The 21709-nt window shown below is 31.2% G+C and overlaps 19 non-coding genes across 19 annotated transcripts; all 19 read right to left on the bottom strand.

Moving 5' to 3' along the window:
- Window positions 1-108: 108 nt before the first annotated feature.
- TRNAT-UGU (transfer RNA threonine (anticodon UGU)) lies at window positions 109-181 on the bottom strand. The gene has a single exon. It is a non-coding gene; the product is annotated as a tRNA-Thr (tRNA).
- Window positions 182-1634: 1453 nt separating this feature from the next.
- TRNAT-AGU (transfer RNA threonine (anticodon AGU)) lies at window positions 1635-1708 on the bottom strand. The gene has a single exon. It is a non-coding gene; the product is annotated as a tRNA-Thr (tRNA).
- Window positions 1709-2134: 426 nt separating this feature from the next.
- Window positions 2135-2207, bottom strand: TRNAT-CGU (transfer RNA threonine (anticodon CGU)). Its single transcript has one exon. It is a non-coding gene; the product is annotated as a tRNA-Thr (tRNA).
- Window positions 2208-3656: 1449 nt separating this feature from the next.
- TRNAT-AGU (transfer RNA threonine (anticodon AGU)) lies at window positions 3657-3730 on the bottom strand. The gene has a single exon. It is a non-coding gene; the product is annotated as a tRNA-Thr (tRNA).
- Window positions 3731-4156: 426 nt separating this feature from the next.
- Window positions 4157-4229, bottom strand: TRNAT-CGU (transfer RNA threonine (anticodon CGU)). The gene has a single exon. It is a non-coding gene; the product is annotated as a tRNA-Thr (tRNA).
- Window positions 4230-5676: 1447 nt separating this feature from the next.
- TRNAT-AGU (transfer RNA threonine (anticodon AGU)) lies at window positions 5677-5750 on the bottom strand. The gene has a single exon. It is a non-coding gene; the product is annotated as a tRNA-Thr (tRNA).
- A 426-nt stretch (window positions 5751-6176) lies between these two features.
- Window positions 6177-6249, bottom strand: TRNAT-CGU (transfer RNA threonine (anticodon CGU)). Its single transcript has one exon. It is a non-coding gene; the product is annotated as a tRNA-Thr (tRNA).
- Window positions 6250-7697: 1448 nt separating this feature from the next.
- Window positions 7698-7771, bottom strand: TRNAT-AGU (transfer RNA threonine (anticodon AGU)). Its single transcript has one exon. It is a non-coding gene; the product is annotated as a tRNA-Thr (tRNA).
- A 424-nt stretch (window positions 7772-8195) lies between these two features.
- Window positions 8196-8268, bottom strand: TRNAT-CGU (transfer RNA threonine (anticodon CGU)). The gene has a single exon. It is a non-coding gene; the product is annotated as a tRNA-Thr (tRNA).
- A 1449-nt stretch (window positions 8269-9717) lies between these two features.
- On the bottom strand, window positions 9718-9791 carry TRNAT-AGU (transfer RNA threonine (anticodon AGU)). Its single transcript has one exon. It is a non-coding gene; the product is annotated as a tRNA-Thr (tRNA).
- Window positions 9792-10217: 426 nt separating this feature from the next.
- Window positions 10218-10290, bottom strand: TRNAT-CGU (transfer RNA threonine (anticodon CGU)). The gene has a single exon. It is a non-coding gene; the product is annotated as a tRNA-Thr (tRNA).
- A 1447-nt stretch (window positions 10291-11737) lies between these two features.
- Window positions 11738-11811, bottom strand: TRNAT-UGU (transfer RNA threonine (anticodon UGU)). The gene has a single exon. It is a non-coding gene; the product is annotated as a tRNA-Thr (tRNA).
- Window positions 11812-13758: 1947 nt separating this feature from the next.
- TRNAT-AGU (transfer RNA threonine (anticodon AGU)) lies at window positions 13759-13832 on the bottom strand. The gene has a single exon. It is a non-coding gene; the product is annotated as a tRNA-Thr (tRNA).
- A 1949-nt stretch (window positions 13833-15781) lies between these two features.
- Window positions 15782-15855, bottom strand: TRNAT-AGU (transfer RNA threonine (anticodon AGU)). Its single transcript has one exon. It is a non-coding gene; the product is annotated as a tRNA-Thr (tRNA).
- A 430-nt stretch (window positions 15856-16285) lies between these two features.
- Window positions 16286-16358, bottom strand: TRNAT-CGU (transfer RNA threonine (anticodon CGU)). The gene has a single exon. It is a non-coding gene; the product is annotated as a tRNA-Thr (tRNA).
- Window positions 16359-17807: 1449 nt separating this feature from the next.
- TRNAT-AGU (transfer RNA threonine (anticodon AGU)) lies at window positions 17808-17881 on the bottom strand. Its single transcript has one exon. It is a non-coding gene; the product is annotated as a tRNA-Thr (tRNA).
- A 430-nt stretch (window positions 17882-18311) lies between these two features.
- TRNAT-CGU (transfer RNA threonine (anticodon CGU)) lies at window positions 18312-18384 on the bottom strand. Its single transcript has one exon. It is a non-coding gene; the product is annotated as a tRNA-Thr (tRNA).
- Window positions 18385-19832: 1448 nt separating this feature from the next.
- Window positions 19833-19906, bottom strand: TRNAT-AGU (transfer RNA threonine (anticodon AGU)). The gene has a single exon. It is a non-coding gene; the product is annotated as a tRNA-Thr (tRNA).
- Window positions 19907-20336: 430 nt separating this feature from the next.
- TRNAT-CGU (transfer RNA threonine (anticodon CGU)) lies at window positions 20337-20409 on the bottom strand. Its single transcript has one exon. It is a non-coding gene; the product is annotated as a tRNA-Thr (tRNA).
- Window positions 20410-21709: the final 1300 nt, after the last annotated feature.

The following is a 21709-nucleotide window of genomic DNA, read 5'->3' as shown; positions in this document are numbered from 1 at the left end:
CATTATGAGATGAAGCATTCTAAACTAAACAGGACACTACTCTTGTTTTGAAACTGTATTTAATATTTACTTGAAAAAATTCAATTCTATAAGTTAGGAGCAAAACTGAGGTGCTGCTGAGATTTGAACTCAGGATTTCTTTTTTACAAGACAGACACTTTAACCACTAAGCCACAGCACCTCTTATTCTTAAAATGATTGAATAACTGACTTAGTTGCCATTATTGCTTTTCATTACCTTCTGTGGAATCTTTTTTTTTCTGTGTTATTACGTTAAACATAAAAGAATTCCCCATCACTTAAGAAGAGTACCTAAGATTTAGTTAAAAAGTATTCATAAAAGTAGACTACATTTTTCAGTGGCTCACAAATTATTATTGTAGAGGATTGTATCACTTTTCTTCTTCAACTCTAGCACTTTATTTTATATTTATCTTCTTCTTTGATATACCCTTCATTTTACATTCACAGTCTTGCTTCTGTCATCTCGAAAATACTCGGAATTTTATTTAGTATTAAGATGAACTGTTCAATAGTAAGTTACTCAAATATTTCATTTTAACATTATATCAAAGGATCATCTAATGAAAATAATCTGTTATTTAACTATGAAAAAGACCACGGTGTTGCAGAGATTTGAACTCAGGATCTCCTGTTTATTAGACGGGCAGTCAAAGCAACTAAGCCAGAGAACTTTCATGCCAAAGTTTACTGCAATTGCTAGTAGAATGGAGTGCAGTAGAAATCTGTTTTTTTTTATTTTATTTTATTTTCTAAGTTGATACAACTCTGTTGTCAAACTCTATAGGTGAGAAAATCAAATTTATTTAAGAATACTTCCTTAATGAGTGACTTACCCTACTTATAGAAGATTGAATTATGTGTTGTGAGTAAAATGCATTGGTTAAATTGAACTCTTAATTTATTTGTCGGCTCTTTCCTTTTCTTTGACATTCTCTTTTCCCCTATTCATTTATGGTATTACTTTCGAATTCTGCAAAACACCAAGTGTTTGTTTCATTTGGAGATCAAGCATTCTAAAGTCAACAGAACACTACTCTTGTTTTTAAGCTTTACTGAACGTTTACTTGAAGAAATAGAATTTTAAAAGTTTGGACTAAATCTAAATTGTTGCTGGAATTTAAACACAGGACATCCTAGTTATGAGACAGGAGCTTTGACCACTAAACAACAGCACCTACTTATCTTACTAATATTGAATAACTGACTTAGTGGAGATGACTTGTCCTCAGTGCCTCTAGTGCAGTCTTCTTTATCTGTGGTGAAACGTTGAACAAAAAAGGATTCCCCATCACTTAACAAGAATACCTACATTTTAGTTAACAAGTACTTATAAAAGTAGATTACATTTTTGAGTGGTTTACAAATAATAATTGTAGAGGAATACATCAGTTGTCTTCAACTCTAAGGTTTTAGTTCATATATACCTTGCTATTTGATTTACTCTTCATTTTACATTCAAAGTTTTGCTTCTGTTACCATGAAAATTCTCTGAATTTTATTTAATATTAAGATGAACTGTCTATTAGTAAGATGACTCAGATGTTTCATTTTTTAATTGTATCAGACAGTATCTAAGGAAACTGATCTGTAATTTAGGAATAAAAATATCAAGGTGCCGCTGAGATTTGAACTCAGGATCTCCTGTTTACTAGACAGGCGCTTTAACCAGCTAAGCCACAGCACCTGCTTGACAAATGTAACTGGAATAGTTAGCTGAATGGAGTGAAATAGAAATCATTTTTTTTTCATTTTCTTTTCTAAGTTCCCACAACTCTCTTCTTAAACACTATAGGTGAGAACACTAAATTTATTTAAAAATTCTTCCTTAAGAGGTGGCTTACCGTTCTTTTAGAATATTGAATTATGTCTTGTGAGTGAAATGTATTACAAAAATTCAACTCTAAATTGAACTTTCTTCTCTTTCCTTTTTGTTATAATTCTCATTTCCCATATTCATTCATTGCATTGCTTTGAAATTCTGCAAAATACCAAGTGCTTTTTTCATTATGAGATGAAGCATTCTAAACTAAACAGGACACTACTCTTGTTTTGAAACTGTATTTAATATTTACTTGAAAAAATTCAATTCTATAAGTTTGGAGCAAAACTGAGGTGCTGCTGAGATTTGAACTCAGGATTTCCTGTTCACGAGACAGGTGCTTTAACAACTAAGCCACAGCACCTCTTACTCTTAAAATGATTGAATAACTGACTCAGTTGCCATTATTGCTTTTCAATACCTTCTGTGGAGTCTTTTTTTATCTCTGTTATTACGTTAAACATAAAAGAATTCCCCATCACTTAAGAAGAGTACCTAAGATTTAGTTAAAAACTATTCATAAAAGTAGACTACATTTTTCAGTGGCTCACAAATTATTATTGTAGAGGATTGTATCACCTTTCTTCTTCAACTCTAGCACTTTATTTTATATTTATCTTCCTCTTTGATATACCCTTCATTTTACATTCACAGTCTTGCTTCTGTCATCTTGAAAATACTCGGAATTTTATTTAGTATTAAGATGAACTGTTCAATAGTAAGTTACTCAAATTTTTCATTTTAACATTATATCAAAGGATCATCTAATGAAAATAATCTGTTATTTAACTATGAAAAAGAGCACAGCGTTGTGGAGATTTGAACTCAGGATCTCCTGTTTATTAGGCGGGCAGTCAAAGCAACTAAGCCAGAGAACTTTCATGACAAAACTTACTGCAATTGTTAGTAGAATGGAGTGCAGAAGAAATCTGTTTTTTTTTTATTTTTTTTTCTAAGTTGATCCAACTCTGTTGTCAAACTCTATAGGTGAGAAAATCAAATTTATTTAAGAATACTTCCTTAATGAGTGACTTACCCTACTTATAGAAGATTGAATTATGAGTTGTGAGTAAAATGCATTGGTTACATTGAACTCTTAATTTATTTGTTGTCTCTTTCCTTTTATTTGACATTCTCTTTTCCCCCATTTATTTATGGTATTACTTTCGAATTCTGCAAAACACCAAGTGTTTGTTTCTTTTGGAGATCAAGCATTCTAAAGTCAACAGAACACTACTCTTGTTTTTAAGCTTTATTGAACGTTTACTTGAAGAAATTGAATGTTAAAAGTTTGGACTAAATCTAAATTGTTGCTGGAATTTAAACACAGGACATCCTAGTTATGAGACAGGAGCATTGACCACTAAACAACAGCACCTACTTATCTTACAAATATTGAATAACTGACTTAGTGGAGATGACTTGTCCTCAGTGCCTTTAGTGCAGTCTTCTTTATCTGTGGTGAAATGTTGAACAAAAAAGGATTCCCCATCACTTAACAAGAATACCTACATTTTAGTTAACAAGTACTTATAAAAGTAGATTACATTTTTGAGTGGTTTACAAATAATAATTGTAGAGGAATACATCAGTTTTCTTCAACTCTAAGGTTTTAGTTCATATATACCTTGCTATTTGATTTACTCTTCATTTTACATTCAAAGTTTTGCTTCTGTTACCATGAAAATTCACTGAATTTTATTTAATATTAAGATGAACTGTCTATTAGTAAGATGACTCAGATTTTTCATTTTTTAATTGTATCAGAGAGAATCTAAGGAAACTGATCTGTAATTTAAGAATAAAAATATCAAGGTGCTGCTGAGATTTGAACTCAGGATCTCCTGTTTACTAGACAGGTGCTTTAACCAGCTAAGCCACAGAACCTGCTTGACAAACGTCACTGGAATAGTTAGCTGAATGGAGTGAAATAGAAATCATTTTTTTTTCATTTTCTTTTCTAAGTTCCCACAACTCTCTTCTTAAACACTATAGGTGAGAACACTAAATTTATTTAAAAATTCTTCCTTAAGAGGTGGCTTACCGTTCTTTTAGAATATTGAATTATGTCTTGTGAGTGAAATGCATTACAAAAATTCAACTCTAAATTGAATTTTCTTCTCTTTCCTCTTTGTTATAATTCTCATTTCCCTTATTCATTCATTGCATTGCTTTGAAATTCTGCAAAATACCAAGTGCTTTTTTCATTATGAGATGAAGCATTCTAAAGTGAACAGGACACTACTCTTGTTTTGAAACTGTATTTAATATTTACTTGAAAAAATTAAATTCTATAAGTTTGGTGCAATACTGAGGTGCTGCTGTGATTTGAACTCAGGATTTCCTGTTTACGAGACAGGTGCTTTACCCACTAAGCCACAGCACCTCTTACTCTTGAAATTATTGAATAACTGACTTAGTTGCCATTATTGCTTTTCAATACCTTCTGTGGAGTCTTTTTTTATATGTGTTATTACGTTAAACATAAAAGAATTCCCCATCACTTAAGAAGAGTACCTAAGATTTAGTTAAAAAGTATTCATAAAAGTAGACTACACTTTTCAGTGGCTCACAAATTATTATTGTAGAGGATTGTATCACTTTTCTTCTTCAACTCTAGCACTTTATTTTATATTTATCTTCCTCTTTGATATACCCTTCATTTTACATTCACAGTCTTGCTTCTGTCATCTCGAAAATACTCGGAATTTTATTTAGTATTAAGATGAACTGTTCAATAGTAAGTTACTCAAATTTTTCATTTTAACATTATATCAAACGATCATCTAATGAAAATAATCTGTTATTTAACTATGAAAAAGAGCACGGTGTTGTGGAGATTTGAACTCAGGATCTCCTGTTTATTAGACGGGAAGTCAAAGCAACTAAGCCAGAGAACTTTCATGACAAAGTTTACTGCAATTGCTAGTAGAATGGAGTGCAGTAGAAATCTGTTTTTTTTATTTTCTTTTCTAAGTTGATCCAACTCTGTTGTCAAACTCTATAGGTGAGAAGATCAAATTTATTTAAGAATACTTCCTTAATGAGTGACTTACCCTACTTATAGAAGATTGAATTATGTGTTGTGAGTAAAATGCATTGGTTAAATTGAACTCTTAATTTATTTGTCGTCTCTTTCCTTTTCTTTGACATTCTCTTTTCCCCTATTCATTTATGGTATTACTTTCAAATTCTGCAAAACACCAAGTGTTTGTTTCATTTGGAGATCAAGCATTCTAAAGTCAACAGAACACTACTCTTGTTTTTAAACTTTTTTGAACGTTTACTTGAAGAAATTGAATTTTAAAAGTTTGGACTAAATCTAAATGGTTGCTGGAATTTAAACACAGGACATACTAGTTATGAGACAGGAGCTTTGACCACTAAACAACAGCACCTACTTATCTTACAAATATTGAATAACTGACTTAGTGGAGATGACTTGTCCTCAGTGCCTGTAGTGCAGTCTTCTTTATCTGTGGTGAAATGTTGAACAAAAAAGGATTCCCCATCACTTAACAAGAATACCTACATTTTAGTTAACAAGTACTTATAAAAGTAGATTACATTTTTGAGTGGTTTACAAATAATAACTGTAGAGGAATACATCAGTTGTCTTCAACTCTAAGGTTTTAGTTCATTTATACCTTGCTATTTGATTTACTCTTCATTTTACATTCAAAGTTTTGCTTCTGTTACCACGAAAATTCACTGAATTTTATTTAATATTAAGATGAACTGTCTATTAGTAAGATGACTCAGATTTTTCATTTTTTAATTGTATCAGAGAGTATCTAAGGAAACTGATTTGTAATTTAAGAATAAAAATATCAAGGTGCTGCTGAGATTTGAACTCAGGATCTCCTGTTTACTAGACAGGCGCTTTAACCAGCTAAGCCACAGCACCTGCTTGACAAACATCACTGGAATAGTTAGCTGAATGGAGTGAAATAGAAATCATTTTTTTTTCATTTTCTTTTCTAAGTTCCCACAACTCTCTTCTTAAACACTATTGGTGAGAACACTAAATTTATTTAAAAATTCTTCCTTAAGAGGTGGCTTACCGTTCTTTTAGAATATTGAATTATGTCTTGTGAGTGAAATACATTACAAAAATTCAACTCTAAATTGAATTTTCTTTTCTTTCCTCTTTGTTATAATTCTCATTTCCCTTATTCATTCATTGCATTGCTTTGAAATTCTGCAAAATACCAATTGCTTTTTTCATGATGAGATGAAGCATTCTAAAGTGAACAGGACACTACTCTTGTTTTGAAACTGTATTTAATATTTACTTGAAAAAATTCAATTCTAAAAGTTTGGAGCAAAACTGAGGTGCTGCTGAGATTTGAACTCAGGATTTCCTGTTTACGAGACAGGTGCTTTAACCTCTAAGCCACAGCACCTCTTACTCTTAAAATGATTGAATAACTGACTTAGTTGCCATTATTGCTTTTCAATACCTTCTGTGGAGTCTTCTTTTATCTGTGTTATTACGTTAAACATAAAAGAATTCCCCATCACTTAAGAAGAGTACCTAAGATTTAGTTAAAAAGTATTCATAAAAGTAGACTACATTTTTCAGTGGCTCACAAATTATTATTGTAGAGGATTGTATCACTTTTCTTCTTCAACTCTAGCACTTTATTTTATATTTATCTTCCTCTTTGATATACCCTTCATTTTACATTCACAGTCTTGCTTCTGTCATCTCGAAAATACTCGGAATTTTATTTAGTATTAAGATGAACTGTTCAATAGTAAGTTACTCAAATTTTTCATTTTAACATTATATCAAAGGATCATCTAATGAAAATAATCTGTTATTTAACTATGAAAAAGAGCACGGCGTTGTGGAGATTTGAACTCAGGATCTCCTGTTTATTAGACGGGCAGTCAAAGCAACTAAGCCAGAGAACTTTCATGACAAAGCTTACTGCAATTGCTAGTAGAATGGAGTGCAGTAGAAATCTGTTTTTTTTAATTTTCTTTTCTAAGTTGATACAACTCTGTTGTCAAACTCTATAGGTGAGAAAATCAAATTTATTTAAGAATACTTCCTTAATGAGTGACTTACCCTACTTATAGAAGATTGAATTATGTGTTGTGAGTAAAATGCATTGGTTAAATTGAACTCTTAATTTATTTGTCGTCTCTTTCCTTTTCTTTGACATTCTCTTTTCCCCTATTCATTTATGGTATTACTTTCGAATTCTGCAAAACACCAAGTGTTTGTTTCATTTGGAGATCAAGCATTCTAAAGTCAACAGAACACTACTCTTGTTTTTAAGCTTTATTGAACGTTTACTTGAAGAAATTGAATGTTAAAAGTTTGGACTAAATCTAAATTGTTGCTGGAATTTAAACACAGGACATCCTAGTTATGAGACAGGAGCTTTGACCACTAAACAACAGCACCTACTTATCTTACAAATATTGAATAACTGACTTAGTGGAGATGACTTGTCCTCAGAGCCTTTAGTGCAGTCTCCTTTATCTGTGGTGAAACGTTGAACAAAAAAGGATTCCCCATCACTTAACAAGAGTACCTACATTTTAGTTAACAAGTACTTATAAAAGTAGATTACATTTTTGAGTGGTTTACAAATAATAATTGTAGAGGAATACATCAGTTGTCTTCAACTCTAAGGTTTTACTTCATATATACCTTGCTATTTGATTTACTCTTCATTTTACATTCAAAGTTTTGCTTCTGTTACCATGAAAATTCACTGAATTTTATTTAATATTAAGATGAACTGTCTATTAGTAAGATGACTCAGATTTTTCATTTTTTAATTGTATCAGAGAGTATCTAAGGAAACTGATCTGTAATTTAAGAATAAAAATATCAAGGTGCTGCTGAGATTTGAACTCAAGATCTCTTGTTTACTAGACAGGCGCTTTAACCAGCTAAGCCACAGCACCTGCTTGACAAACTTCACTGGAATAGATAGCTGAATGGAGTGAAATAGAAATCATTTTTTTTCATTTTCTTTTCTAAGTTCCCACAACTCTCTTCTTAAACACTATTGGTGAGAACACTAAATTTATTTAAAAATTCTTCCTTAAGAGGTGGCTTACCGTTCTTTTAGAATATTGAATTATGTCTTGTGAGTGAAATGCATTACAAAATTCAACTCTAAATTGAATTTTCTTCTCTTTCCTCTTTGTTATAATTCTCATTTCCCTTATTCATTCATTGCATTGCTTTGAAATTCTGCAAAATACCAAGTGCTTTTTTCATTATGAGATGAAGCATTCTAAAGTGAACAGGACACTACTCTTGTTTTGAAACTGTATTTAATATTTACTTGAAAAAATTCAATTCTATAAGTTTGGAGCAAAACTGAGGTGCTGCTGAAATTTGAACTCAGGATTTCCTGTTTACGAGACAGGTGCTTTAACCACTAAGCCACAGCACCTCTTACTCTTAAAATGATTGAATAACTGACTCAGTTGCCATTATTGCTTTTCAATACCTTCTGTGGAGTCTTTTTTTATCTGTGTTATTACGTTAAACATAAAAGAATTCCCCATCACTTAAGAAGAGTACCTAAGATTTAGTTAAAAAGTATTCATAAAAGTAGACTACATTTTTCAGTGGCTCACAAATTATTATTGTAGAGGATTGTATCACCTTTCTTCTTCAACTCTAGCACTTTATTTTATATTTATCTTCCTCTTTGATATACCCTTCATTTTACATTCACAGTCTTGCTTCTGTCATCTCGAAAATACTCGGAATTTTATTTAGTATTAAGATGAACTGTTCAATAGTAAGTTACTCAAATTTTTCATTTTAACATTATATCAAAGGATCATCTAATGAAAATAATCTGTTATTTAACTATGAAAAAGAGCACAGCGTTGTGGAGATTTGAACTCAGGATCTCCTGTTTATTAGGCGGGCAGTCAAAGCAACTAAGCCAGAGAACTTTCATGACAAAACTTACTGCAATTGTTAGTAGAATGGAGTGCAGTAGAAATCTGTTTTTTTTTTATTTATTTTTCTAAGTTGATCCAACTCTGTTGTCAAACTCTATAGGTGAGAAAATCAAATTTATTTAAGAATACTTCCTTAATGAGTGACTTACCCTACTTATAGAAGATTGAATTATGTGTTGTGAGTAAAATGCATTGGTTACATTGAACTCTTAATTTATTTGTTGTCTCTTTCCTTTTATTTGACATTCTCTTTTCCCCCATTTATTTATGGTATTACTTTCGAATTCTGCAAAACACCAAGTGTTTGTTTCATTTGGAGATCAAGCATTCTAAAGTCAACAGAACACTAATCTTGTTTTTAAGCTTTATTGAACGTTTACTTGAAGAAATTGAATGTTAAAAGTTTGGACTAAATCTAAATTGTTGCTGGAATTTAAACACAGGACATCCTAGTTATGAGACAGGAGCTTTGACCACTAAACAACAGCACCTACTTATCTTACAAATATTGAATAACTGACTTAGTGGAGATGACTTGTCCTCAGTGCCTTTAGTGCAGTCTTCTTTATCTGTGGTGAAATGTTGAACAAAAAAGGATTCCCCATCACTTAACAAGAATACCTACATTTTAGTTAACAAGTACTTATAAAAGTAGATTACATTTTTGAGTGGTTTACAAATAATAATTGTAGAGGAATACATCAGTTTTCTTCAACTCTAAGGTTTTAGTTCATATATACCTTGCTATTTGATTTACTCTTCATTTTACATTCAAAGTTTTGCTTCTGTTACCATGAAAATTCACTGAATTTTATTTAATATTAAGATGAACTGTCTATTAGTAAGATGACTCAGATTTTTCATTTTTTAATTGTATCAGAGAGAATCTAAGGAAACTTATCTGTAATTTAAGAATAAAAATATCAAGGTGCTGCTGAGATTTGAACTCAGGATCTCCTGTTTACTAGACAGGTGCTTTAACCAGCTAAGCCACAGAACCTGCTTGACAAACGTCACTGGAATAGTTAGCTGAATGGAGTGAAATAGAAATCATTTTTTTTTCATTTTCTTTTCTAAGTTCCCACAACTCTCTTCTTAAACACTATAGGTGAGAACACTAAATTTATTTAAAAAATTTTCCTTAAGAGGTGGCTTACCGTTCTTTTAGAATATTGAATTATGTCTTGTGAGTGAAATGCATTACAAAAATTCAACTCTAAATTGAATTTTCTTCTCTTTCCTCTTTGTTATAATTCTCATTTCCCTTATTCATTCATTGCATTGCTTTGAAATTCTGCAAAATACCAAGTGCTTTTTTCATTATGAGATGAAGCATTCTAAAGTGAACAGGACACTACTCTTGTTTTGAAACTGTATTTAATATTTACTTGAAAAAATTAAATTCTACAAGTTTGGTGCAATACTGAGGTGCTGCTGTGATTTGAACTCAGGATTTCCTGTTTACGAGACAGGTGCTTTACCCACTAAGCCACAGCACCTCTTACTCTTGAAATGATTGAATAACTGACTTAGTTGCCATTATTGCTTTTCAATACCTTCTGTGGAGTCTTTTTTTATATGTGTTATTACGTTAAACATAAAAGAATTCCCCATCACTTAAGAAGAGTACCTAAGATTTAGTTAAAAAGTATTCATAAAAGTAGACTACACTTTTCAGTGGCTCACAAATTATTATTGTAGAGGATTGTATCACTTTTCTTCTTCAACTCTAGCACTTTATTTTATATTTATCTTCCTCTTTGATATACCCTTCATTTTACATTCACAGTCTTGCTTCTGTCATCTCGAAAATACTCGGAATTTTATTTAGTATTAAGATGAACTGTTCAATAGTAAGTTACTCAAATTTTTCATTTTAACATTATATCAAAGGATCATCTAATGAAAATAATCTGTTATTTAACTATGAAAAAGAGCACGGTATTGTGGAGATTTGAACTCAGGATCTCCTGTTTATTAGACGGGAAGTCAAAGCAACTAAGCCAGAGAACTTTCATGACAAAGTATACTGCAATTGCTAGTAGAATGGAGTGCAGTAGAAATCTGTTTTTTTTATTTTCTTTTCTAAGTTGATCTAACTCTGTTGTCAAACGCTATAGGTGAGAAGATCAAATTTATTTAAGAATACTTCCTTAATGAGTGACTTACCCTACTCATAGAAGATTGAATTATGTGTTGTGAGTAAAATGCATTGGTTAAATTGAACTCTTAATTTATTTGTCGTCTCTTTCCTTTTCTTTGACATTCTCTTTTCCCCTATTCATTTATGGTATTACTTTCAAATTCTGCAAAACACCAAGTGTTTGTTTCATTTGGAGATCAAGCATTCTAAAGTCAACAGAACACTACTCTTGTTTTTAAACTTTTTTGAACGTTTACTTGAAGAAATTGAATTTTAAAAGTTTGGACTAAATCTAAATTGTTGCTGGAATTTAAACACAGGACATCCTAGTTATGAGACAGGAGCTTTGACCACTAAACAACAGCACCTACTTATCTTACAAATATTGAAAAACTGACTTAGTGGAGATGACTTGTCCTCAGTGCCTTTAGTGCAGTCTTCTTTATCTGTGGTGAAACGTTGAACAAAAAAGGATTCCCCATCACTTAACAAGAATACCTACATTTTAGTTAACAAGTACTTATAAAAGTAGATTACATTTTTGAGTGGTTTACAAATAATAATTGTAGAGGAATACATCAGTTGTCTTCAACTCTAAGGTTTTAGTTCATATATACCTTGCTATTTGATTTACTCTTCATTTTACATTCAAAGTTTTGCTTCTGTTACCATGAAAATTCTCTGAATTTTATTTAATATTAAGATGAACTGTCTATTAGTAAAATGACTCAGATTTTTCATTTTTTAATTGTATCAGAGAGTATCTAAGGAAACTGATTTGTAATTTAAGAATAAAAATATCGAGGTGCTGCTGAGATTTGAACTCAGGATCTCCTGTTTACAAGACAGGTGCTATAACCAGCTAAGCCACATCACCTGCTTGACAACCGTCACTGGAATTTAGCTGAATGAAGTGAAATAGAAATAATTTTTTTTTTCATTTTCTTTTCTAAGTTCCCACAACTCTCTCCTTAAACACTATAGGTGAGAACACTAAATTTATTTAAAAATTCTATCTTAAGAGGTGGCTTACCGTTCTTTTAGAATATTGAATTATGTCTTGTGAGTGAAAAGCATTACAAAAATTCAACTCTAAATTGAATTTTCTTCTCTTTCCTCTTTGTTATAATTCTCATTTCCCTTATTCATTCATTGCATTGCTTTGAAATTCTGCAAAATACCAAGTGCTTTTTTCATTATGAGATGAAGCATTCTAAAGTGAACAGGACACTACTCTTGTTTTGAAACTGTATTTAATATTTACTTGAAAAAATTCAATTCTATAAGTTTGGAGCAAAACTGAGGTGCTGCTGAGATCTGAACTCAGGATTTCCCGTTTATGAGAGAGGCGCTTTAACTACTAAGCCACAGCACCTCTTACTCTTAAAATGATTGAATAACTGACTTAGTTGCCATTATTGCTTTTCAATACCTTCTGTGGAGTCTTTTTTTATCTGTGTTATTACGTTAAACATAAAAGAATTCCCCATCACTTAAGAAGAGAACCTAAGATTTAGTTAAAAAGTATTCATAAAAGTAGACTACATTTTTCAGTGGCTCACAAATTATTATTGTAGAGGATTGTATCACTTTTCTTCTTCAACTCTAGCACTTTATTTTATATTTATATTCCTCTTTGATATACCCTTCATTTTACATTCACAGTCTTGCTTCTGTCATCTCGAAAATACTCGGAATTTTATTTAGTATTAAGATGAACTGTTCAATAGTAAGTTACTCAAATTCTTGATTTTAACATTATATCAAAGGATCATCTAATGAAAATAATGTGTTATTTAACTTTGAAAAAGAGCACGGCGTTGTGGAGATTTGAACTCAGGATCTCCTGTTTATTAGACGGGCAGTCAAAGCAACTAAGCCAGAAAACTTTCATGACAAAGTTTACTGCAATTGCTAGTAGAATGGAGTAGAGTAGAAATCTGTTCTTTTTTTATTTTATTTTCTAAGTTGATACAACTCTGTTGTCAAACTCTATAGGTGAGAAAATCAAATTTATTTAAGAATACTTCCTTAATGAGTGACTAACCCTACATATAGAAGATTGAATTATGTGTTGTGAGTAAAATGCATTGGTTAAATTGAACTCTTAATTTATTTGTCGTCTCTTTCCTTTTCTTTGACATTCTCTTTTCCCCTATTCATTTATGGTATTACTTTCGAATTCTGCAAAACACCAAGTGTTTGTTTCATGTGGAGATCAAGCATTCTAAAGTCAACAGAACACTACTCTTGTTTTTAAGCTTTATTGAACGTTTACTTGAAGAAATTGAATTTTAAAAGTTTGGACTAAATCTAAATTGTTGCTGGAATTTAAACACAGGACATCCTAGTTATGAGACAGGAGCTTTGACCACTAAACAACAGCACCTACTTATCTTACAAATATTGAATAACTGACTTAGTGGAGATGACTTGTCCTCAGTGCCTTTAGTGCAGTCTTCTTTATCTGTGGTGAAACGTTGAACAAAAAAGGATTCCCCATCACTTAACAAGAATACCTACATTTTAGTTAGCAAGTACTTATAAAAGTAGATTACATTTTTGATTGGTTTACAAATAATAATTGTAGAGGAATGCATCAATTGTCTTCAACTCTAAGGTTTTAGTTCATATATACCTTGCTATTTGATTTACTCTTCATTTTACATTCAAAGTTTTGCTTCTGTTACCATGAAAATTCTCTGAATTTTATTTAATATTAAGATGAACTGTCTATTAGTAAGATGACTCAGATTTTTCATTTTTTAATTGTATCAGAGAGTATCTAAGGAAACTGATCTGTAATTTAAGAATAAAAATATCAAGGTGCTGTTGAGATTTGAACTCAGGATCTCCTGTTTACTAGACAGGCACTTTAACCAGCTAAGCCACAGCACCTGCTTGGCAAACATCACTGGAATAGTTAGCTGAATGGAGTGAAATAGAAATCATTTTTTTTTTCATTTTCTTTTCTAAGTTCCCACAACTCTCTCCTTAAACACTATAGGTGAGAACACTAAATTTATTTAAAAAATCTTCCTTAAGAGGTGGCTTACCGTTCTTTTAGAATATTGAATTATGTCTTGTGAGTGAAATGCATTACAAAAATTCAACTCTAAATTGAATTTTCTTCTCTTTCCTCTTTGTTATAATTCTCATTTCCCTTATTCATTCATTGCATTGCTTTGAAATTCTGCAAAATACCAAGTGCTTTTTTCATTATGAGAAGAAGCATTCTAAAGTGAACAGGACACTACTCTTGTTTTGAAACTGTATTTAATATTTACTTGAAAAAATTCAATTCTATAAGTTTGGAGCAAAACTGAGGTGCTGCGGAGATTTGAATTCAGGATTTTCTGTTTACGAGACAGGTGCATTAACCACTAAGCCACAGCACCTCTTACTCTTAAAATGAATGAATAACTGACTTAGTTGCCATTATTGCTTTTCAATACCTTCTGTGGAGTCTTTTTTTATCTGTGTTATTACGTTAAACATAAAAGAATTCCCCATCACTTAAGAAGAGTACCTAAGATTTAGTTAAAAAGTATTCATAAAAGTAGACTACATTTTTCAGTGGCTCACAAATTATTATTGTAGAGGATTGTATCACTTTTCTTCTTCAACTCTAGCACTTTATTTTATATTTATCTTCCTCTTTGATATACCCTTCATTTTACATTCACAGTCTTGCTTCTGTCATCTCGAAAATACTCGGAATTTTATTTAGTATTAAGATGAACTGTTCAATAGTAAGTTACTCAAATTTTTCATTTTAACATTATATCAAAGGATCATCTAATGAAAATAATCTGTTATTTAACTATGAAAAAGAGCACGGTGTTGTGGAGATTTGAATTCAGGATCTCCTGTTTAGTAGACGGGCAGTCAAAGCAACTAAGCCAGAGAACTTTAATGACAAAGTTTACTGCAATTGCTAGTAGAATGGAGTGCAGTAGAAATCTGTTTTTTTTTTATTTTCATTACTAAGTTGATACAACTCTGTTGTCAAACTCTATAGGTGAGAAGATCAAATTTATTTAAGAATACTTCCTTAATGAGTGACTTACCCTACTTATAGAAGATTGAATTATGTGTTGTGAGTAAAATGCATTGGTTAAATTGAAGTCTTAATTTATTTGTCGTCTCTTTCCTTTTCTTTGACATTCTCTTTTCCCCTATTCATTTATGGTATTACTTTCGAATTCTGCAAAACACCAAGTGTTTGTTTCATTTGGAGATCAAGCATTCTAAAGTCAACAGAACACTACTCTTGTTTTTAAACTTTTTTGAACGTTTACTTGAAGAAATAGAATTTTAAAAGTTTGGACTAAATCTAAATTGTTGCTGGAATTTAAACACAGGACATCCTAGTTATGAGACAGGAGCTTTGACCACTAAACAACAGCACCTACTTATCTTACAAATATTGAATAACTGACTTAGTGGAGATGACTTGTCCTCAGTGCCTTTAGTGCAGTCTTCTTTATCTGTGGTGAAACGTTGAACAAAAAAGGATTCCCCATCACTTAACAAGAATACCTACATTTTAGTTAACAAGTACTTATAAAAGTAGATTACATTTTTGAGTGGTTTACAAATAATAATTGTAGAGGAATACATCAGTTGTCTTCAACTCTAAGGTTTTAGTTCATATATACCTTGCTATTTGATATACTCTTCATTTTACATTCAAAGTTTTGCTTCTGTTACCATGAAAATTCTCTGAATTTTATTTAATATTAAGATGAACTGTCTATTAGTAAGATGACTCAGATTTTTCATTTTTTAATTGTATCAAAGAGTATCTAACGAAACTGATCTGTAATTTAAGAATAAAAATATCAAGGTGCTGCTGAGATTTGAACTCAGGATCTCCTGTTTACTAGACAGGTGCTTTAACCAGCTAAGCCACAGCACCTGCTTGACAAACGTCACTGGAATAGTTAGCTGAATGGAGTGACATAGAAATCATTTTATTTTTCATTTTCTTTTCTAAGTTCCCACAACTCTCTTCTTAAACACTATAGGTGAGAACACTAAATTTATTTATCTAAAAATTCTTCCTTAAGAGGTGAGTTACCGTTCTTTTAGAATATTGAATTATGTCTTGTGAGTGAAATGCATTACAAAAATTCAACTCTAAATTGAATTTTCTTTCTTTCTTCTTTGTTATAATTCTCATTTCCCTTATTCATTTATTGCATTGCTTTGAAATTCTGCAAAATACCAAGTGCATTTTTCATTATGAGATGAAGCATTCTAAAGTGAACAGGACAATACTCTTGTTTTGAAACTGTATTTAATATTTACTTGAAAAAATTCAATTCTATAAGTTTGGAGAAAAACTGAGGTGCTGCTGAGATTTGAACTCAGGATTTCCTGTTTACGAGACAGACGCTTTAACCACTAAGCCACAGCACCTCTTATTCTCAAAATGATTGAATAATTGACTTAGTTGCCATTATTGCTTTTCAATACCTTCTGTGGAGTCTTTTTTTATCTGTGTTATTACGTTAAACATAAAAAAAATCCCCATCACTTAAGAAGAGTACCTAAGATTTAGTTAAAAAGTATTCATAAAAGTAGACTCCATTTTTCAGTGGCTCACAAATTATTATTGTAGAGGATTGTATCACTTTTCTTCTTCAACTCTAGCACTTTATTTTATATTTATCTTCCTCTTTGATATACCCTTCATTTTACATTCACAGTCTTGCTTCTGTCATCTCGAAAATACTCAGAATTTTATTTAGTATTAAGATGAACTGTTCAATAGTAAGTTACTCAAATTTTTCATTTTAACATTATATCAAAGGATCATCTAATGAAAATAATCTGTTATTTAACTATGAAAAAGAGCACGGTGTGGTGGATATTTGAACTCAGGATCTCCTGTTTATTAGACGGGCAGTCAAAGCAACAAAGCCAGAGAACTTTCATGACAAAGTTTACTGCAATTGCTAGTAGAATTGAGTGCAGTAGAAATCTGTTTTTTTTAATTTTATTTTCTAAGTTGATACAACTCTGTTGTCAAACTCTATAGGTGGGAAAATCAAATTTATTTAAGAATACTTCCTTAATGAGTGACCTACCCTACTTATAGAAGATTGAATTATGTGTTGTGAGTAAAATGCATTGGTTAAATTGAACTCTTAATTTATTTGTCGTCTCTTTCCTTTTCTTTGACATTCTCTTTTCCCCTATTCATTTATGGTATTACTTTCGAATTCTGCAAAACACCAAGTGTTTGTTTCATTTGGAGATCAAGCATTCTAAAGTCAACAGAACACTACTCTTGTTTTTAAACTTTTTTTGAACGTTTACTTGAAGAAATTGAATTTTAAAAGTTTGGACTAAATCTAAATTGTTGCTGGAATTTAAACACAGGACATCCTAGTTATGAGACAGGATCTTTGACCACTAAACAACAGCACCTACTTATCTTACAAATATTGAATACCTGACTTAGTGGAGATGACTTGTCCTCAGTGCCTTTAGTGCAGTCTTCTTTATCTGTGGTGAAACGTTGAACAAAAAAGGATTCCCCATCACTTAACAAGAATACCTACATTTTAGTTAACAAGTACTTATAAAAGTAGATTACATTTTTGAGTGGTTTACAAATAATAATTGTAGAGGAATACATCAGTTGTCTTCAACTCTAACGTTTTAGTTCATATATACCTTGCTATTTGATTTACTCTTCATTTTACATTCAAAGTTTTGCTTCTGTTACCATGAAAATTCTCTGAATTTTATTTAATAATAAGATGAACTGTCTATTATTAAGATGACTCAGATTTTTCATTTTTTAATTCTATCAGAGAGTATCTAAGGAAACTGATCTGTAATTTAAGAATAAGAATATCAAGGTGCTGTTGAGATTTGAACTCAGGATCTCCAGTTTACTAGACAGGCGCTTTAACCAGCTAAGCCACAGCACCTGCTTGACAAACTTCACTGGAATAGTTAGCTGAATGGAGTGACATAGAAATCATTTTATTTTTCATTTTATTTTCTAAGTTCCCACAACTCTCTTCTTAAACACTATAGGTGAGAACACTAAATTTAATTATCTAAAAATTCTTCCTTAAGAGGTGGTTTACCATTCTTTTATAATATTGAATTATGTCTTGTGAGTGAAATGCATTACAAAAATTCAACTCTAAATTGAATTTTCTTTCTTTCCTCTTTGTTATAATTTTCATTTCCCTTATTCATTCATTGCATTGCTTTGAAATTCTGCAAAATACCAAGTGCTTTTTTAATTATGAGATGAAGCATTCTAAAGTGAACAGGACACTACTCTTGTTTTGAAACTGTATTTAATATTTACTTGAAAAAATTCTATTCTATAAGTTTGGAGCAAAACTGAGGTGCTGCTGAGATTTGAACTCAGGATTTCCTGTTTACGAGACAGGCGCTTTAACCACTAAGCCACAGCACCTCTTACTCTTAAAATGATTGAAGAACTGACTTAGTTGCCATTATTGCATTTCAATACCTGCTGTGGAGTCTTTTTTTATCTGTGTTATTACGTTAAACATAAAAGAATTCCCCATCACTTAAGAAGAGTACCTAAGATTTAGTTAAAAAGTATTCATAAAAGTAGACTACATTTTTCAGTGGCTCACAAAATATTATTGTAGAGGATTGTATCACTTTTCTTCTTCAACTCTAGCACTTTATTTTATATTTATCTTCCTCTTTGATATACCCTTCATTTTACATTCACAGTCTTGCTTCTGTCATCTCGAAAATACTCAGAATTTTATTTAGTATTAAGATGAACTGTTCAATAGTAAGTTACTCAAATTTTTCATTTTAAGATTATATCAAAGGATCATCTAATGAAAATAATCTGTTATTTAACTATGAAAAAGAGCACGGTGTTGTGGATATTTGAACTCAGGATCTCCTGTTTATTAGACGGGCAGTCAAAGCAACTAAGCCAGAGACCTTTCATGTCAAAGTTTACTGCAATTGCTAGTAGAATGGAGTGCAGTAGAAATCTGTTTTTTTTTATTTTATTTTCTAAGTTGATACAACTCTGTTGTCAAACTCTATAGGTGAGAAGATCAAATTTATTTAAGAATACTTCCTTAATGAGTGACTTACCCTACTTATAGAAGATTGAATTATGTGTTGTGAGTAAAATGCATTGGTTAAATTGAACTCTTAATTTATTTGTCGTCTCTTTCCTTTTCTTTGACATTCTCTTTTCCCCTATTCATTTATGGTATTACTTTCGAATTCTGCAAAACACCAAGTGTTTGTTTCATTTGGAGATCAAGCATTCTAAAGTCAACAGAACACTACTCTTGTTTTTAAACTTTTTTGAACGTTTACTTGAAGAAATTGAATTTTAAAAGTTTGGACTAAATCTAAATTGTTGCTGGAATTTAAACACAGGACATCCTAGTTATGAGACAGGAGCTTTGACCACTAAACAACAGCACCTACTTATCTTACAAATATTGAATAACTGACTTATTGGAGATGACTTGTCCTCAGTGCCTTTAGTGCAGTCTTCTTTATCTGTGGTGAAACGTTGAACAAAAAAGGATTCCCCATCACTTAACAAGAATACCTACATGTTAGTTAACAAGTACTTATAAAAGTAGATTACATTTTTGAGTGGTTTACAAATAATAATTGTAGAGGAATACATCAGTTGTCTTCAACTCTAAGGTTTTAGTTCATATATACCTTGCTATTTGATTTACTCTTCATTTTACATTCAAAGTTTTGCTTCTGTTACCATGAAAATTCTCTGAATTTTATTTAATAATAAGATGAACTGTCTATTAGTAAGATGACTCAGATTTTTCATTTTTTAATTCTATCAGAGAGTATCTAAGGAAACTGATCTGTAATTTAAGAATAAAAATATCAAGGTGCTGCTGAGATTTGAACTCAGGATCTCCTGTTTACTAGACAGGCGCTTTAACCAGCTAAGCCACAGCACCTGCTTGACAAACTTCACTGGAATAGTTAGCTGAATGGAGTGACATAGAAATCATTTTATTTTTCATTTTATTTTCTAAGTTCCCACAACTCTCTTCTTAAACACTATAGGTGAGAACACTAAATTTATTTATCTAAAAATTCTTCCTTAAGAGGTGGTTTACCATTCTTTTATAATATTGAATTATGTCTTGTGAGTGAAATGCATTACAAAAATTCAACTCTAAATTGAATTTTCTTTCTTTCCTCTTTGTTATAATTTTAATTTCCCTTATTCATTCATTGCATTGCTTTGAAATTCTGCAAAATACCAAGTGCTTTTTTCATTATGAGATGAAGCATTCTAAAGTGAACAGGACACTACTCTTGTTTTGAAACTGTATTTAATATTTACTTGAAAAAATTCAATTCTATAAGTTTGGAGCAAAACTGAGGTGCTGCTGATATTTGAACTCAGGATTTCCTGTTTACGAGACAGGCGCTTTAACCACTAAGCCACAGCACCTCTTACTCTTAAAATGATTGAATAACTGACTTAGTTGCCATTATTGCTTTTCAATACCTGCTGTGGAGTCTTTTTTTATCTGTGTTATTACGTTAAACATAAAAGAATTCCCCATCACTTAAGAAGAGTACCTAAGATTTAGTTAAAAAGTATTCATAAAAGTAGACTACATTTTTCAGTGGCTCACAAAATATTATTGTAGAGGATTGTATCACTTTTCTTCTTCAACTCTAGCACTTTATTTTATATTTATCTTCCTCTTTGATATACCCTTCATTTTACATTCACAGTCTTGCTTCTGTCATCTCGAAAATACTCGGAATTTTATTTAGTATTAAGATGAACTGTTCAATAGTAAGTTACTCAAATGTTTCATTTTAACATTATATCAAAGGATCATCTAATGAAAATAATCTGTTATTTAACTATGAAAAAGAGCACGGTGTTGTGGATATTTGAACTCAGGATCTCCTGTTTATTAGACGGGCAGTCAAAGCAACTAAGCCAGAGACCTTTCATGTCAAAGTTTACTGCAATTGCTAGTAGAATGGAGTGCAGTAGAAATCTGTTTTTTTTTATTTTATTTTCTAAGTTGATACAACTCTGTTGTCAAACTCTATAGGTGAGAAGATCAAATTTATTTAAGAATACTTCCTTAATGAGTGACTTACCCTACTTATAGAAGATTGAATTATGTGTTGTGAGTAAAATGCATTGGTTAAATTGAACTCTTAATTTATTTGTCGTCTCTTTCCTTTTCTTTGACATTCTCTTTTCCCCTATTCATTTATGGTATTACTTTCGAATTCTGCAAAACACCAAGTGTTTGTTTCATTTGGAGATCAAGCATTCTAAAGTCAACAGAACACTACTCTTGTTTTTAAACTTTTTTGAACGTTTACTTGAAGAAATTGAATTTTAAAAGTTTGGACTAAATCTAAATTGTTGCTGGAATTTAAACACAGGACATCCTAGTTATGAGACAGGAGCTTTGACCACTAAACAACAGCACCTACTTATCTTACAAATATTGAATAACTGACTTAGTGGAGATGACTTGTCCTCAGTGCCTTTAGTGCAGTCTTCTTTATCTGTGGTGAAACGTTGAACAAAAAAGGATTCCCCATCACTTAACAAGAATACCTACATTTTAGTTAACAAGTACTTATAAAAGTAGATTACATTTTTGAGTGGTTTACAAATAATAATTGTAGAGGAATACATCAGTTGTCTTCAACTCTAAGGTTTTAGTTCATATATACCTTGCTATTTGATTTACTCTTCATTTTACATTCAAAGT

The sequence above is a fragment of the Pleurodeles waltl genome, chromosome 8, assembly GCF_031143425.1.
Source record: "Pleurodeles waltl isolate 20211129_DDA chromosome 8, aPleWal1.hap1.20221129, whole genome shotgun sequence".
In the NCBI taxonomy this organism is placed as follows: domain Eukaryota; kingdom Metazoa; phylum Chordata; class Amphibia; order Caudata; family Salamandridae; genus Pleurodeles; species Pleurodeles waltl.
Note: the sequence above shows the minus strand (reverse complement) of the source record. Positions and strands in the feature narration are given on the sequence as shown.